Source organism: Saimiri boliviensis, chromosome 3 (genome assembly GCF_048565385.1).
Source record: "Saimiri boliviensis isolate mSaiBol1 chromosome 3, mSaiBol1.pri, whole genome shotgun sequence".
In the NCBI taxonomy this organism is placed as follows: Eukaryota; Metazoa; Chordata; class Mammalia; order Primates; family Cebidae; genus Saimiri; species Saimiri boliviensis.
Window position 1 is genome coordinate 97538385 of NC_133451.1, and position 14535 is coordinate 97552919.

Sequence of the window (14535 nt, forward strand, 5' to 3'; positions counted from 1 at the left end):
TAGATACAGTCATTTATCTAAAGCGAGCACTTTTCTCTGACTTACCACTTGGCCTCAATAATTCCTATTCATCCTTAAAATCTCAGCTCAAATGTTACTTTAATAAAATTTTTTTTTATTACTTTATTTTTTAAAAGACGGGGTTTCACCATGTTGGTCAGGCTGGTCTTAAACTCCCGACCTCAGGTGATCCACCCACCTTGGCCTCCAAAGTGCTTGGATTACAGGCATGAGCCACCACACCCAGCCTCAAATGTTACTTTCATGGAAAGTTCTTCCTGAATCTGCAAGGATGAATGTTAAGCATCCTTCCTATTGCATCCTGGTATACTTTTCTTTATATAACTCAAAGGCTGGAAAAACAGAGTATGAGAAATGTCACTACTAATGTGAAACAAGAATGAAGAACAAATATGTCATTCTTATAACACACTTGTGAGAGATGTTCTATGACAGTATTTCCATCTACTTCTGATCTTTCTTATTCTGTATTTTGGAGATTTCCTGGGCAGACCCCCATGATGGCACAGTTTACTGTGTTTGGTTTTGGTCATTCACTGATTAAATTGTCTCTCTAGAATGTAGAAATCAAAGCACCAATGACACATAAGTTTCTTAATGTATCACCATAAACTATGATAAATTAGAAATTCATATTTGAGCAACCATTTATGCAATGGAAAATAAGAATAACAAGATTCATTTCTACAGTTTCATTTTTAACAAAAAAAAAATCTGTAAAGATGTCCTGACTACATTAGATTTTATTCATCTTAAAATCTTCGATAAGCTCCTCCCTCCTCTCAATTCATGGCACATACCTTTCACGAGTAAAGCCATTCAAAAATCTCAACTGAAAGTTAAGACTAACTATTTCCTTTGTCACCCCACAGCTATGATTTTGAATTTTATAAATCACTATAAAACTTCACATCTTTCCCATTGGCTGCCATCAATAAAGTCTCTACAAATTCAAAAATGAAAATGTATGCTACCAAGTAAAGTAATTATTGTTTCCAAAAGCTAATAATTCTATAATAAATACAGCCTACATTTGCCTTTTTTCCAAATACATTGGATATGTGAAAAGCATTATTGCTTGGTAAGTAGCCTTAACAGAGAACATTATTATTTGCCAGAATCATATGAAACTTGTCTTTTCATAAAATAGTTTAGAGCAAAATGTTTCACTCATTCCAGATTCTATGTATCAAGTTTCATTCCGAGTTTTCGTTTCATTAGAAAATACATGAATTTGAAAGTCTAGTCTAAACTAAATCCACCAAGCCCCACTCCCTACAGCCTTAATCAATCAAAAGGGGAATTGTTTCAATAAATGTCAACATTTTTTTAAAAATTCATTTTGTAAAACTTTGAGTTTATAAATTTCTGGTCCAATGACTTTCTTCCCATTACACACCCACACACATGCACAAACGCACACAAACACACAACTTCTCTCCTTCTGTCTCTCTCTTTTTCTCTCATTCTCTCTCTCCCCTTCACCCAAACATCTTTCTCCATTGCTTTTGATGGGAGAGAGCAAGCAAGAGCGCCAACATTTTGTCTTTGAATAATTTATTCTTCTTTCCCTTCGAAATCTTTTTAGGGAAGAGATTAACTTTCATCTCACATTTGGGATAAACAGAATTACTATCACAGTGGACAGCCTACTTAAAAAAAAAATACACCTAGCACTGTCTTCCTAAATATTTCCCTTACTGTAGCATTCTCCTCTATCTGTGAGCACAGGCAAGGAATGAAATGTATCATCTTAAGATACAATGTCACAAGTTGGTAGGAGCTTCTTTTCTGCCCTGCGGAAAGAATTAGAGTTCACTAATTTACCTTTAGTTTGTGGAAAGAATACTGAAGTAAACTTGAATTTGAGAAATTATCACCTGCTGTGTCACCCTGGGCAAGTTCTAAATCTGACACGTTCTTCATGTATTAAACACATGTTCCCTGCTGTTAAAAAATAAAATTCAATAAAATGGAGATTATAATCTTTTCTATTTTCAAGATTACTGTAGATGCTAAATGAGATAATGCATTTTAAAGGTTTTTTGTAGGTTTTTAGTAGTGGAGGCTAGATTACAATCTTGGCTCCTATCATACACTTACTGCCTGAGTTTAACACCTCCAGTAAGTGTGCTTTTGGAGTTTCTCGTTCTACATTTTTGAATATCTATTTTTGACCTCACACTATCTTTACCTTTAACAGTAATACTCACTTATCAAAATTATGACTTTACTGTTTCACCAATTTTAAATTTAGAGACTCCTCCCTAGCTCTTGTTCATTAATAGACAGTGCCTGTTGACATTGTGTTATTAAAGGTGTTTCAGAAAACTTTCCTTCATAAAAATATATCATCGTCACCCTAGATCACCATGCACTTGACCACTAACTCATGCTAAACACACCCTTCTTCAATAGTTCTCACTTCCTTGCATCTTCCTATACAGTCAAACTAGGGCCAGTGGTCTTAAGATTTCAGAGAAATGAAAGTTAAGGAACCTCAATGAAATGTTCCTTTGGGATGTATTTTGCTACTCTGAGGGGTGTGTGTGTGTGTGTGTGTGTGTGTGTGTGTGTGTGTGTTTTCACCTTCTACCCCAGCCTTTCTGTCAGAAACCCCTATTTTGTGGTCCCTGTCTGGATTTAATTTATTCTTTTGAGGACATAAGTCATTGTGAAATGCAGAACAATTGCCTGGCAACCAATCCATGTTCACTTTAGAGGTATGCCTAATTACTAACAGGTCAAGAAAGTTTTCTGCCAAATCATAATAATCTGAGATATAACATAACAAAACAAATTAAACAGAGGTTGGTAGCATCGAGCTTAGCAGGAAACTACTTAGCCACTCATGCTGCCACAGGCTTTGAGTTGTATCTGAGTCAGAGCTCATTCAATTTTCCCACACATCTCCAGAAAATATGAAAACATACTTTGGAAGATTTTAAGAAAACTGGATATCAACTAACAGCTGACTTCCTTTTTAATTTGCCTTTTCCATGGAGGGTGTCTGTAGGAAAGGAAAGAATTTAGCTTACTAAGACCTAAAAATTGTTTAATCTCTACAGATCTTTCTTCTAGGACTAACTGTTAGCCTGATCCCATATGATAACACTCATAAACTATTGCATGACTATTATTTTTAAAAAAGAAAGACAATCATATTCAACTTGTTGAATTGCCAGGATTATAGGAATGGCTTAAAAACTTTAAAATTTTTTGACAAAACTCTACCAATAGAAATTTTCCAGGAGAACAACAACAACAAAACAATATTCTTCACACACGGGACTCAGGCCACTTCCAGTACTCCTTTCTCCCTACTGCTCCAGGGAACTGTTCCTGTCACTTACATTTTCCCCTAATCATTCTTTTTCACTACTGATAATCTGAGTCATTCTTCAGATACTAATTATTTGTCTCTTCCTCAGTTTTTTAACCTATCACAAGAGCATTCAGAAAGATTTACTCAATATGAAATATCGAAAGAGTTACAGGCAGCTTTGCAAGATCTTTGCAAAGGAGAGAGTTCCACTATACGATAGAGAGATATACAATATCTGTTCTTTGTCATGGGATGTTCTATGAATGATAATATTGTGTGCCTATTAACTATTCATAATAGGTGTAAACACTAAAAGTTTTTATTTCATTCTCACAAAGTAAGCTATCCCGGTGATTTTCAAACACACTTTGTACATCTCATTGTGAATCATTTGAAAAGTATTGTTACGCCTACCCCATCCCAGAACTCATTGATCAGAATCTCCAAAAGGCTTGTGGGAATAGAGGAGTGGAGCCCAGTTATGCATATTTTTTCAGAAGCTCCCTAGGTGAATTTTTATTTGTTTTCCCAATTGAAAGGTTTGGTGATATCCCATTCTGAGTAATTTATTAATATCACCGAAGACCCTTTTGTGATTAACGATTTCAGTAGATGGCGCTCTTTCCACCTGCCAGCTTCTTTGCTTGGCGGAATGAACCCTGTCATTCATAAAAGTCAAGGGCAGGTCAAAGGTGCAATTGCAGGCCAATATTGAAAACATACAGTAGAACTTACCTTTGCAAACAATTTGTTAGTGAGTTAAGACATGTTAAAGTGGGTGTGGGGAAGGGGTACAGCATCAGATTTGCTTATTACATGAATGTAATCATTCTTCCAAAGAGTTCAAGCATGCTAACTTCCTGACACAAAATTGGAAAGTAAAGAAACAGAGTAGAAAGCAAACAATTTTTCTTTAAAAAGTAGAGATTTAGACAAAAGAGGTTTTTGTTTTTTTTAGTATGAGAAAGATATGGGAAATACTGATGTTATTGCTATAAAATATACTGTGTGAAAAACTTATCATGGGACAAACACAGATGTCTGTATCTGCTAAACTGGGAGAGCACCAGGTAGCCTGCAAGATCATCAGCTTGAGTCAGCTAACCCTGATTTAGACAATTGTTCCAGCTATTTTATCCAAACCAAGTTACTCAATCCTTAATTCTCAATAAGATATTACCTAATTTACTTTGTTGTAATAAGTATTAAATTAAAGAGATAATGAATGTAAAACAATTATTTCAATGCTTGGTGGATAGCCCGTATTTAACAAATAAAATTACTTTTGGAGTCATAAGTAAATGTAGGCACTGAGTTTTTTATTTTTTTTAAGTAGCAAAGGATAATAGAAAATTCCCATGACGTTTTGAAGGGATTTCTTTACCAGTCAGTACTAATAATGTTGAGAAAAAAAAAATTAGAGGAGGACAAGCAGGAAAAAAACAGATTAGCTTCGGTATAAAACTTAATTCACAAAATTTATATTTGAAAGGTGCTCTCTATTTACAGGATGTCTGACCCTAAATAAATCACTTAACCTCACCTTTAATATTTATATGATGGAAATTATATTAAATAGCATTTTTAATATGACATGATTTTGAATATTGTCATAATAGTGTACATAAATGCCAAAAAAAAACTATAGAGTCCTATAAAATGATTCTGAGGCAATTATGAATTCTTAAATTTTATTGATTATTAAAATTCATCATTAAAGTTAAAAATTATTCTTCCAAAATAAAGTGAGATAGTGAGTTACTAAATTTGATGAAGACAAAAAAAGTGGTTACTGAATTGTGAAGTCAAAATTTATGAGGAGAAAAAATGTTCCCTAAAATTGTAAGAGATTGGTGTTAGCAATGTTTGCAATAATTCTGAAGGAATTTCCATGATGCTTGTCTAATATTCTTTTATTCTAATATTTGTCATGGGATGTTCTATGAATGATAATATTGTTTTCTAATATTCTTTTATTCTAATATTCTTTTCTTTTTGAGACAGGGTCTTGCAGTATCACCCAGTCTGGAGTTCAGTGGTGCAGTCATGGCTCGCGTGGCTCACAGTCTTGAATTTCTGGGCTTAAGTGATTCTCCCTCCTCAGTAACATTCTATAATGCCTTTGGTAACACCTTTCAGTTTATTTTATATTCTACTTTGCCCCCATTAAACTAGTACACACCTTGGATAGTTCCTGATTTCACTAATTTAAGATTACATAATTTGTATTTTTTCTTTACAATGTTCAAATTATACAAAGAAAAATTAACCAGATGAAGTCAAATTAGGAAAAAAAGTAGAAATCATCAGAAAAGAGATTCTATTGAGACTCATAATCCCTCAGACAATAATTTTTATTAATAATTTATATTAAAAAGATAAAACATTTCAATATTTCATCTACTGGAGACAGTTAAAAATGCAGCATTTTGTGTTACTGCGCATTACATGTAATGTGCAGTAATGTCACCAAAGAAAAAAAATAAGAAAACTTTTTCGCAGCAGTGATTGCCATGCTGTTTAATGCAGAGAATCTTTATCATGTTATACTTCAGAAGCACGTTTTTGGAGATGGGAAACAACAGGCCATGATTTAGTGTTTTTGTTAAACCATTAGAATTCTTTCAAAGCAGTGTATATCACAACTATTTCTCTGTGTTGAAGAGAAAATCAAGTCCTTAAAGAAAATTTTATATTCTGCAGGTGGGGAGGAAATGAAAAATGCACCTATTATTTTTGTGTTAGTACAATATTTTAAAAATTGCATTGTAAAGCAAATTGCCATCGTCAGCTCTTTAATGGACAACAGCAGACAGGAAACTGCCTCCACCCTAAGAGACTTAAAGACTGAGCAACTGAGTTAGATAGTGGGTGCACAGGCCAATTAAGCCAACTCTCTAACACAGAGTAGCATGTTGTGGAACTTGTTCTAGTAGTGTTTTTTTTTTTTTTTTTTTTTTTTTCCTCCATTAAGGAGGCAAGGATCAAGGATCTCTCTGCATGGAAACATTGCTACTATTTCTAGTTTGAGGGGAAACAAATATTAAAGAATTTGATAATTGATTGGTTTTTTTAAAAGCAAATTATATTTTAAAGATAGATTGTCCACACCTATAGGAGGAGGAATCTCAAAAATGCACACAATTAATAAAAGCTGGCTCTGAGTTACCCATACAAGTGTGCACTGTGTTCAGTAAACAACTGATTATGCAAACCATATCCTTTCTTTCCAGAAATAGCAGCTAAGGAAGAAGTTTTTAAAATAAAATTTTTAAAAAAAAACTAAAGTGTTTTATACTTGAAGGTTATTAGAATTTTACTTCCTTTTGTTGTTGAAAACTCACAATAGCCAAGAGGAGTAATGTATTTTCTTTTAAATTATAAAACGTTGTGATGGTTGAGGGTAGAGTGGAGGTACAGAGAAAGAAGTTGGCAAGAAAATATTCAAGGCCTGTTGCAAAACCAACTGCAAGCCACATACGACTCCAAATAGTCAAGAACCACCTGTTACAACAGAGAGCAGTTTTCAAAGAAGAAATGAGAAGGAGGTGACCTGTAAGATCATTTCCCAGTTATAATATAACTAAAGGAACATATGGATACTTGTATATTAAGCACATATTAATATAATTTTTTCCATATGTTAAGTGTAAGAAAATATATATATTTCTATAGTCAGAAGAAAAAAAAACTTCTAGAAGTAGATGGTTTGTTATTGTAATAGTAGTGGTAACTACCTGGGCACTTACCTAGCGCGCTTAAAAACTCACCACAACCCTTCTGTCTTACAGGCTGTTCAACATATTAAAAGAAACCGATACTGAGAGAGTTAAGTAAAATGCACAAGGTCACAGTGGAAAAGATGGAGTCAAGACTCACTCAGCTCTGTCCAACTTCAAAGCCCATGTTTCAACAAATCTGCAATACCGTCCACTATATAAACGTATGTCGCGGTCTTGAGAGAACTCTATTTCCTGAACTGGAAAAATAAATCACAAGCCGGGTGCGGTGGCTCACGCCTGTAATCCCAGTACTTTGGGAGGACGAGGCGGGCGGATCACGAGGTCAGGAGTTTGAGACAAGCCTGGCCAATATGGTGAAACCCCGTCTCTACTAAAAATGCAAAAGTTAGCCGGGCGTGGTGGGCCGGGCATGGTGGGGCGCGCCTGTAGTCCCAGCTACTCCGGAGACTGAGACAGAAGAATCGCTTGAACCCGGGAAGCGGAGGTTGCAGTGAACCGGGATCCCGCGACTGCACTAGTGGGCAACAAGGCAAGACTCCGTCTCAAAAAAAAAAAAAAAAAAAAAAAAAAAAAAAAAAAAAAAAAAGAAAGAAAGAAAAAGAAATCACAATCACAAAGAACTTTTCAAACAGCTTAGATTTTAGAATGCATTAGCAATTGCCAAGACCCAAGTGATACTTCAATGCACAGCTAGAACACATGGAATGTCATTCCCACCTGAAATGTTTAGGAGAAAATGTCCTATTTTTTTTTTCAGCCTGTGCAAAATCTGAAATCTGAGTCAACTTTGTTTCAAAATTGAATAAACAATGTTTCATTGGACACGCTAAACTTCTTCTTAGCAACAATGTTGCACTTGCAAGGAGTTCCCCTTTTTACACTCTTCAAAGAGGAAATATTCCGATTTCATAAAATTAGGGCTTCACTTCTGAAGAAATTACAGTCCAAAAAAAATGTGGTCACACAGTGTAAATAGCTTTGACTTAAGGGTTGTGATCACCATGCGGTGATCCCATAACAGATGTGACCAAAATACCTACTTAAAATGTGAACGTCAATCATGTGACATGTTAAAGATGAAGGGACTATTTCAAAAACTACTATCTGAAGTGATAGGATTCGTACCATGATTCATATGGCCTTTGTTCTTCATCTCTTCTTCAAACAAAAAGTTTATGATAAGAAATAGGAGCATTACAACGGGAAGTAACACCACTCGGCAATAGAGAAAAACTCCGGTCAAAGGAAGAGCATAGTTACCGGGCTCCGAATGTCAGGGAAAATCAAGCACCGGTCATTCGGAACTAGCGCCATATCGATCGGTTTCTTCATTACTCATTACTTAATTGTACTGGTGGAAACTTCTGCAAAGTAGAGGCTCTTAGGGGAGGCAACATAAGCATTTGAAAGTACAGGTTTATTTCCTGCTAACGAGAAGTAGAGGGTCACTGGTGAGAAACCCATCTTGACTCTGTGAGACGCCCTCCTCTACTCAGCCCACGTGGCCAAAGTAAACAGAAGGTGGGCCGGGGCGGGGAGAAACAGGACTCGGTCAATTTCCCAATTTGTCGGGTCTTTAAAAATACAGGCCCCTAAAGCACTGAGGGCTTGCCCTCAGTGAAACACGGGAGTGCTTCTGCTTGGTGAGATTAAAGCGACAGAAGCGGGAGGACAGGAGAGCGCAGGCAAGGGGATCTAAACGATAGAGACCCGAGCCTCTGAGGAGAAGGTGGGCGCAAGCGGGGGTGAGGTGCGGCGAGAGGGAGCGTGGGTGGATGCGGGGGCCAATGCTAGGGCGCACGCAGCGGGGTGTGCGCGGGACCTCGGAGGGGTGGTGGAGCGCGGACCCACAAAAAGTTTCAAAGGGAAATCTTGGTTGTCAAGTCCTTGTCCAGGCACCCATGCCAACCCAACCCCTCACCCCGACCCCACCTTTGCTCCTGCCTTGCGTCTTCTCCCGGGGGTGGGGACCCGCTGAGGTCCCCGGGGTCCCCGAGGGCTGCACCCTTCCCCGCGCTCGCCAGCCTCGGCTCCCGCCCTGCGCTCATCCGGGCGCGCCACTCCCCCCGCGCCACTGCACGGCGCGAGGGCAGCCCAGGTCTCCGCTGCGCGCCCCGCTGTCCGGCCCCAGGTGCCGCGGGCCTTCGTGCTGGACGCCCGGTGCAGGGGGCTAATTCCCCGGGAGCCAGGGCTGAGGGCCGGAGGGCGGCGGCGCAGGCCGGGGCGGAGCGGGAGGAGGCCGGGGCGGAGCGGGAGGAGGCCCGGGCAGAGGAGGAGAGCCGGCGGCAGCGGCAGCGGCAGCGGCGAGACCTCGGGCGGCCGCCGCCGCCTCCTCCTCGCGAGCGCCGCGCGCCCAGGCCCCGCTCGCATGCGAGTCACGTCCGCCCCCTCGGCGCGGCCGCCCCGAGACGCCGGCCCCGCTGAGTGATGAGAACAGACGTCAAACTGCCTTATGAATATTGATGCGGAGGCAAGGCTGCTTTCGTAGAGAAGCAGAAGGAAGCAAGATGGCTGCCCTTTAGGATTTGTTAGAAAGGAGACCCGACTGCAACTGCTGGATTGCTGCAAGGCTGAGGGACGAGAACGAGGTCAGAGCGCTTTTCTTATGCCGCGGAACTCTCCCTTTCCTCTCCCCTTCGCTTTCTCTCGGGCTTCCAGGGACTGGGGAGCAAACCCTGTAATGTCACCCACAAATACCAAGAGGGAAGAGGGAAGCTTCACAAATTACTGGAGCCTCTTCAACATGGCTGACAAATATAGTTTTAATTCCCCCCACCCCTCTTAAACCTGTAGTTTTGTGTTCTCTTCTCTCCTGCTAATGTTCGCCCCTCCTAACCCAGAAAACTTACCTTTGTACCCCTGACGGGCCGGTTTCCCGGCCTTTTAATCCTCAGAAAAGTGATTTTTTAAATTTGCTTTCCTTTCTAAAATAGTTCAGCTTCGGGGGACACTACTTTTCCTTTAATCCTCTTCCCCTGTTTCTTTCGTGTCAGGGAAACGAGCCTCCCGTTTATCCCGAACAATCCCAAAGAGAACACTGATAGGGTGTTTTTCGACCCTTTTATCCGCTCTAGGGTCTGGATCTGGATCTGGGTTTGTGTCTGCCAGTTCTTACCTCCTTATCCCCCTTTTGGGGGCTGTACGAAGTGAATGTCACAGGGAGTGGAATGGGAGTACACTGAGTGGGGTTTTGTTTTTTTAAGTCCGCGCGTTTTGTTAGCGGCGCTGAGTGAAAGAGGAAAGAATAGTTTCTCTGGTTCCCCAACAAGACCAGAACTCACTTTTCTCAAGGTACCTCCAGTCTGCGCTGGGCTGAGCCTTCCAGCCTGGGGAGTGTGTGTAAGACAATTTGTGGACAAATCTGTGTCCCGGCTTTGTGCTTCTCCCGAATCAGCTTGGTTTGGTTCCTTGGTAAGTGACAGGCAGACACAAAGGCAGACGCAGGCCCGGGGAGGGGGCGGGAGGGGGTGGGGAGCGCAGCGTTGAGAGTTGCAAGACTGCAAGGTCAGGGGCGCCGAAAGAATGAAACCCAATCCCAGCAAAGAAGTGAAGAGCAGATTTGTAACAGCCCCATCCAATTTCTCTTTTGGCTTCGCTCTTTGGTCTTTCATCTCTCCGCCTTTCTCTGTCTCCCCTCTTTACTCTTTGCGTCTCTCTCTCTCTCTCTCTGTCTCTCTGTCTCTCTCTGTCTCTCTCTCTCTCTCTCTCCCCCCCCCCCCCGTGTCTTCTCTCATACACACACGCACACACACTCGTCACTCTCATCTTGCTGAATCTTTTCACTGGGACTGCTTGTCTAGTTTTATTAAGCTAACAGGGTTTCTGTGGAGAGTTTTCTGCCTATGACATAATAAAGTGTGGCCTGGGTAGACTCCTGGAAAGGCCGAAAATGCAATAGAAGTGTTATTTGCTGGTTATTACCTTCATGATATACTTTTAATTGCATTGATTGAGTTCTCCCGTCATCTAATGTTTAAGAATTGAGAAAAGGCTTATTTTCCCGCGGTAAAATTTAGTGCATAAAATTTAGTGAAATATTTGTATGTTTACCTGTCCAGGGAATAGAATACATTCATGAATTTAATATTTCAAATCACACATTGTGATTTTTCCCCTTCAATCAGGGATTACAATGGCAAACTCAAATTCAGAGATATTCATCAACAAATGATCCAACCTAGGAATAAGATTGTATCTTAAGGGACGTTGGGATTCACAGAGAAAAGACATTGGTTTGGTTTGGTGTGACACTGTGGGTATTGTTGCCTGGCTAATGAAATCATTGCATTTGCATTTTAATGGAAAGTTGAAATACTAAGGGGAGTATGTTCTTTTACATGTTTGTATGTATGCTTAATGTTTGGAGTAGAATATAAATTTAAACACAATAAATATTGATTTTTTAAATGTTAGTAAGCAGAGAAGTGTTAGTAAAGGGTTGGTTGAGAGAACTGAAGTTTAGAAGACAATTTTTAGGATTAAAAAAAGGATAGAAGGAAAAACACAATAGTAGGTATTTCTCCGTAAGTCGAATTTCCAAAACTGTTTGTCCTCAGTAGTTCACTGAGTAGCTTTCTATTTTGATCTTTGTTAATTTAATGCAGTTAAGTTTCCTTTAATCATTGATAACAGCATTCTTTCACATGATTACAAGGGAGAAGCATTACTTATCTCTGTGGCATAGAAATGGTTTATTGGTTAGTTCTCATTTGCCCTAAAATTAAAACCCTTAGGATTTTACCATTAATGCTGTTCATGATAAACTATTGAGAAAACTATGGTTAATTATTCCAGCAATTCACGATTAAAAATAATGCCTTTGCTAACAAAATAGTATTTACTTTTGGGAGACAACTTTTCATATGTTGTAGTATTTACTGCCTTCAGGCTATTCAACTAATAATAGATACAACATTTTCCACTCAAATCAATAAATAAGAATAACTACATTGTTTAATAATTTTGAATATGACTACAAAGACTTGTTTTTTCCTGTCATCGGATTTAGGCTGTTATTTTATGTATCCTGTGTTTATGCTGAAAATAGCTGCTAATTAATACTGTATGAAGTATTTCAGTGATTATAAAGGAGAGATGTGTATATTAGTCACCCCTCTGAATAAAAGTAACATCTTATCCTTTGTTGGAAAGAGAAATTATTTTAATAAGTATGGGATAGCTTACAATAAAAGATATAACCTCAGTTCTTTATTTACCATCTATGTCATCATACCACCTAGGTGCTCCAAATATGCCATAGGATTGTCTTGGCTTATTGAATTTTAGGAGCATGATAATGGACAATAGCAAGATAGATAGCTTTTTTAAAACTATGACATTGTTTTGCTTATTTTCTTATTGAACTAATCATTAACAACAAGTTAACTTGCGTGAGAGAAATCCCTTGCTTTGTTCAAATTGTTATATTTGCCAAACTCTTCTTAAGGCTTTAGTTAGATCTGATGTGCCAGTTTATACCAGAAGCCAGAGAAATTGATATGATTTTGAGGCAATGGCGCATGGTCCTACTAGACTTTGGCAAGTGAACATCACTTCTAGAACAAGTGAAGCACACCTGCCAAGGAGTTGTTGTGAAAGAATTCCAAAGTCCTTATTGGGCGCTGATCTTGTAATAGGTAACAAAAATTGCAGTTAATGTTTTAGTTTCACTTGTTGAAGTGAAAAGTTCCCTATCAATTCTTCTAAGACTCTACCCCCAAACAATGTTGTAAGTAAAATGTCACCATTAAAATGTATTTCCTTATTTGCTGACCTCATTAAGAGGCCCTTCTTATGATTCATAGGCACGCCTCACAGAAATTCTATTTTCCATCCTGCCCAAAGTCTAAGTAGGTAAATTCTTATGAATTCTTACAAAATTATCTTGAAATAAAATATCTTCAAAAGTTATGGATGCTTGACATTGTATAATGTCAGTATTTTAGAATAATATTTAGAAAATATTAGATCTACTTTTTATGTTTTAATTGCTTCGAGTGCAAGTTCAGTTTTGTTTATGTTGTTATTATTGTTTTAATAGAATTTCATCATCTTATCTAGCAATTTCACATTACTGGAAAGAGTTGTCTTTGTTTTATAAATAACGATGTACGCTGTTCAAATGTAATTGTTTCCTATTTGGGAACAGGCTAAAACTTTGGACCAGCTGTCAGTATTTGTTAATCAGAGTAACACTTTGTCAATGATTATGCTACCATTCCACAGTAGTTCTTAAGGATAGTAATGATACCAAAGCCAGCAGCGGTAGAATATCTCCCAAGCCAGCTTTACTATTGGAGCCTTAACTGTGGGAACCACCAGTTGCCAAGTAGAGCTGGTGGTTATCTGAGAAACTATGTTGAAGAACACAACCACAAGTGATTTTGCCAAATACACAGTATTTACTTGGTCTAAATCTCCAATTTCTATTTCGACTCACTGCCAAAAGTGAGTGAATACTGCAACATTATTGAAGGAGGTTATACAGTACATCTGTTGATTTGGTGTATAGTAGGAGAGAAGGGTTCCAATAGGGAGAAGGGGAAAGTGAGAGCATGTGAATCATTGTGACTGCAATCCAAAAGGGATTACATGTATCTGCTTATTTCCAGCATTATTTTTGTCCTAGATTGTACATTGTGGAGACTTGCTGACTTAAAATAGATATATAATCTTTTCTCAATGGAATAGATATGTGGTTGTCCATTCCAAATAACAAATTCTGGGTGGGCATAGTGGCTCATGCCTGTAATCTCAGCATTTTGGGAGGCCCAGGTGAGAGATCTCTTGAGGCCAGGGGTTTGAGACCAGCTTGGGCAACATAGGCCCAAGTCTCTACAAAAAATTTAAAAAATTAGTGGGGCATGATGGTACATTCCTGTAGTCCTAGCTACACAGGAGGCTGAGGTAGGAGGATGGCTTGAACTCAAACGTTCTGAGTTACTATGAGCCATGATCACACCACTGCTCTCCAGCCCAGGCAGCAAAAAGGGACCCTATCTCAAACAACAACAACAATAAAACCAAACAAAAAAGGCACATTCTATCATCTTTGATACGTGTTTTTTCCATTTTTAATAACGTAATTAAATTTGTCATGCTTCAAGAATAAGAAACAGGTAGCAGGTGGATTTTCGATATATTATGTAAAAATAAATTCTATGATAGTATCATCCTACCTGCAGTTTTAAGACTTCAGAACTCAGGCCGGGTGTGGTGGCTCCCTTTAGGAGGCAAAGGCAGGAAGATCACTTGAGGCCAGGAGTTCTAGACCAGCCTGGGCAACATAGTGAGATACCCTGTTTCTATTCATTAAAAAAACAAAATACAGAACTCAATGAGTGCTTTATACTCACTGAAAGTTGTTCCTCTAAACTGACTTGAAATCACATTCCAAATAAACTGAGAATTTAAGAAATGAGACTGGGTGTGGTGGCTCATGCCTGT

General features: G+C 38.7%; 1 protein-coding gene across 4 annotated transcripts in view; it reads left to right on the plus strand.

Annotated features, from left to right (window-relative positions):
* The first annotated feature begins 8619 nt into the window (after positions 1–8619).
* TET2 (tet methylcytosine dioxygenase 2) overlaps positions 8620–14535 on the plus strand; it is a 142947-nt gene continuing 137031 nt past the window's right edge. For 3 of the 4 annotated variants that reach the window (XM_003929494.3, XM_074396528.1, XM_074396529.1), the window contains exon 1: positions 9450–9677. The gene's annotated coding sequence lies outside the window, so the exon portion shown is untranslated. Of the gene's footprint in view, positions 8819–9449; positions 9678–14535 lie in introns of those variants that run through there. The other variant, XM_074396527.1, reaches the window with a different exon arrangement.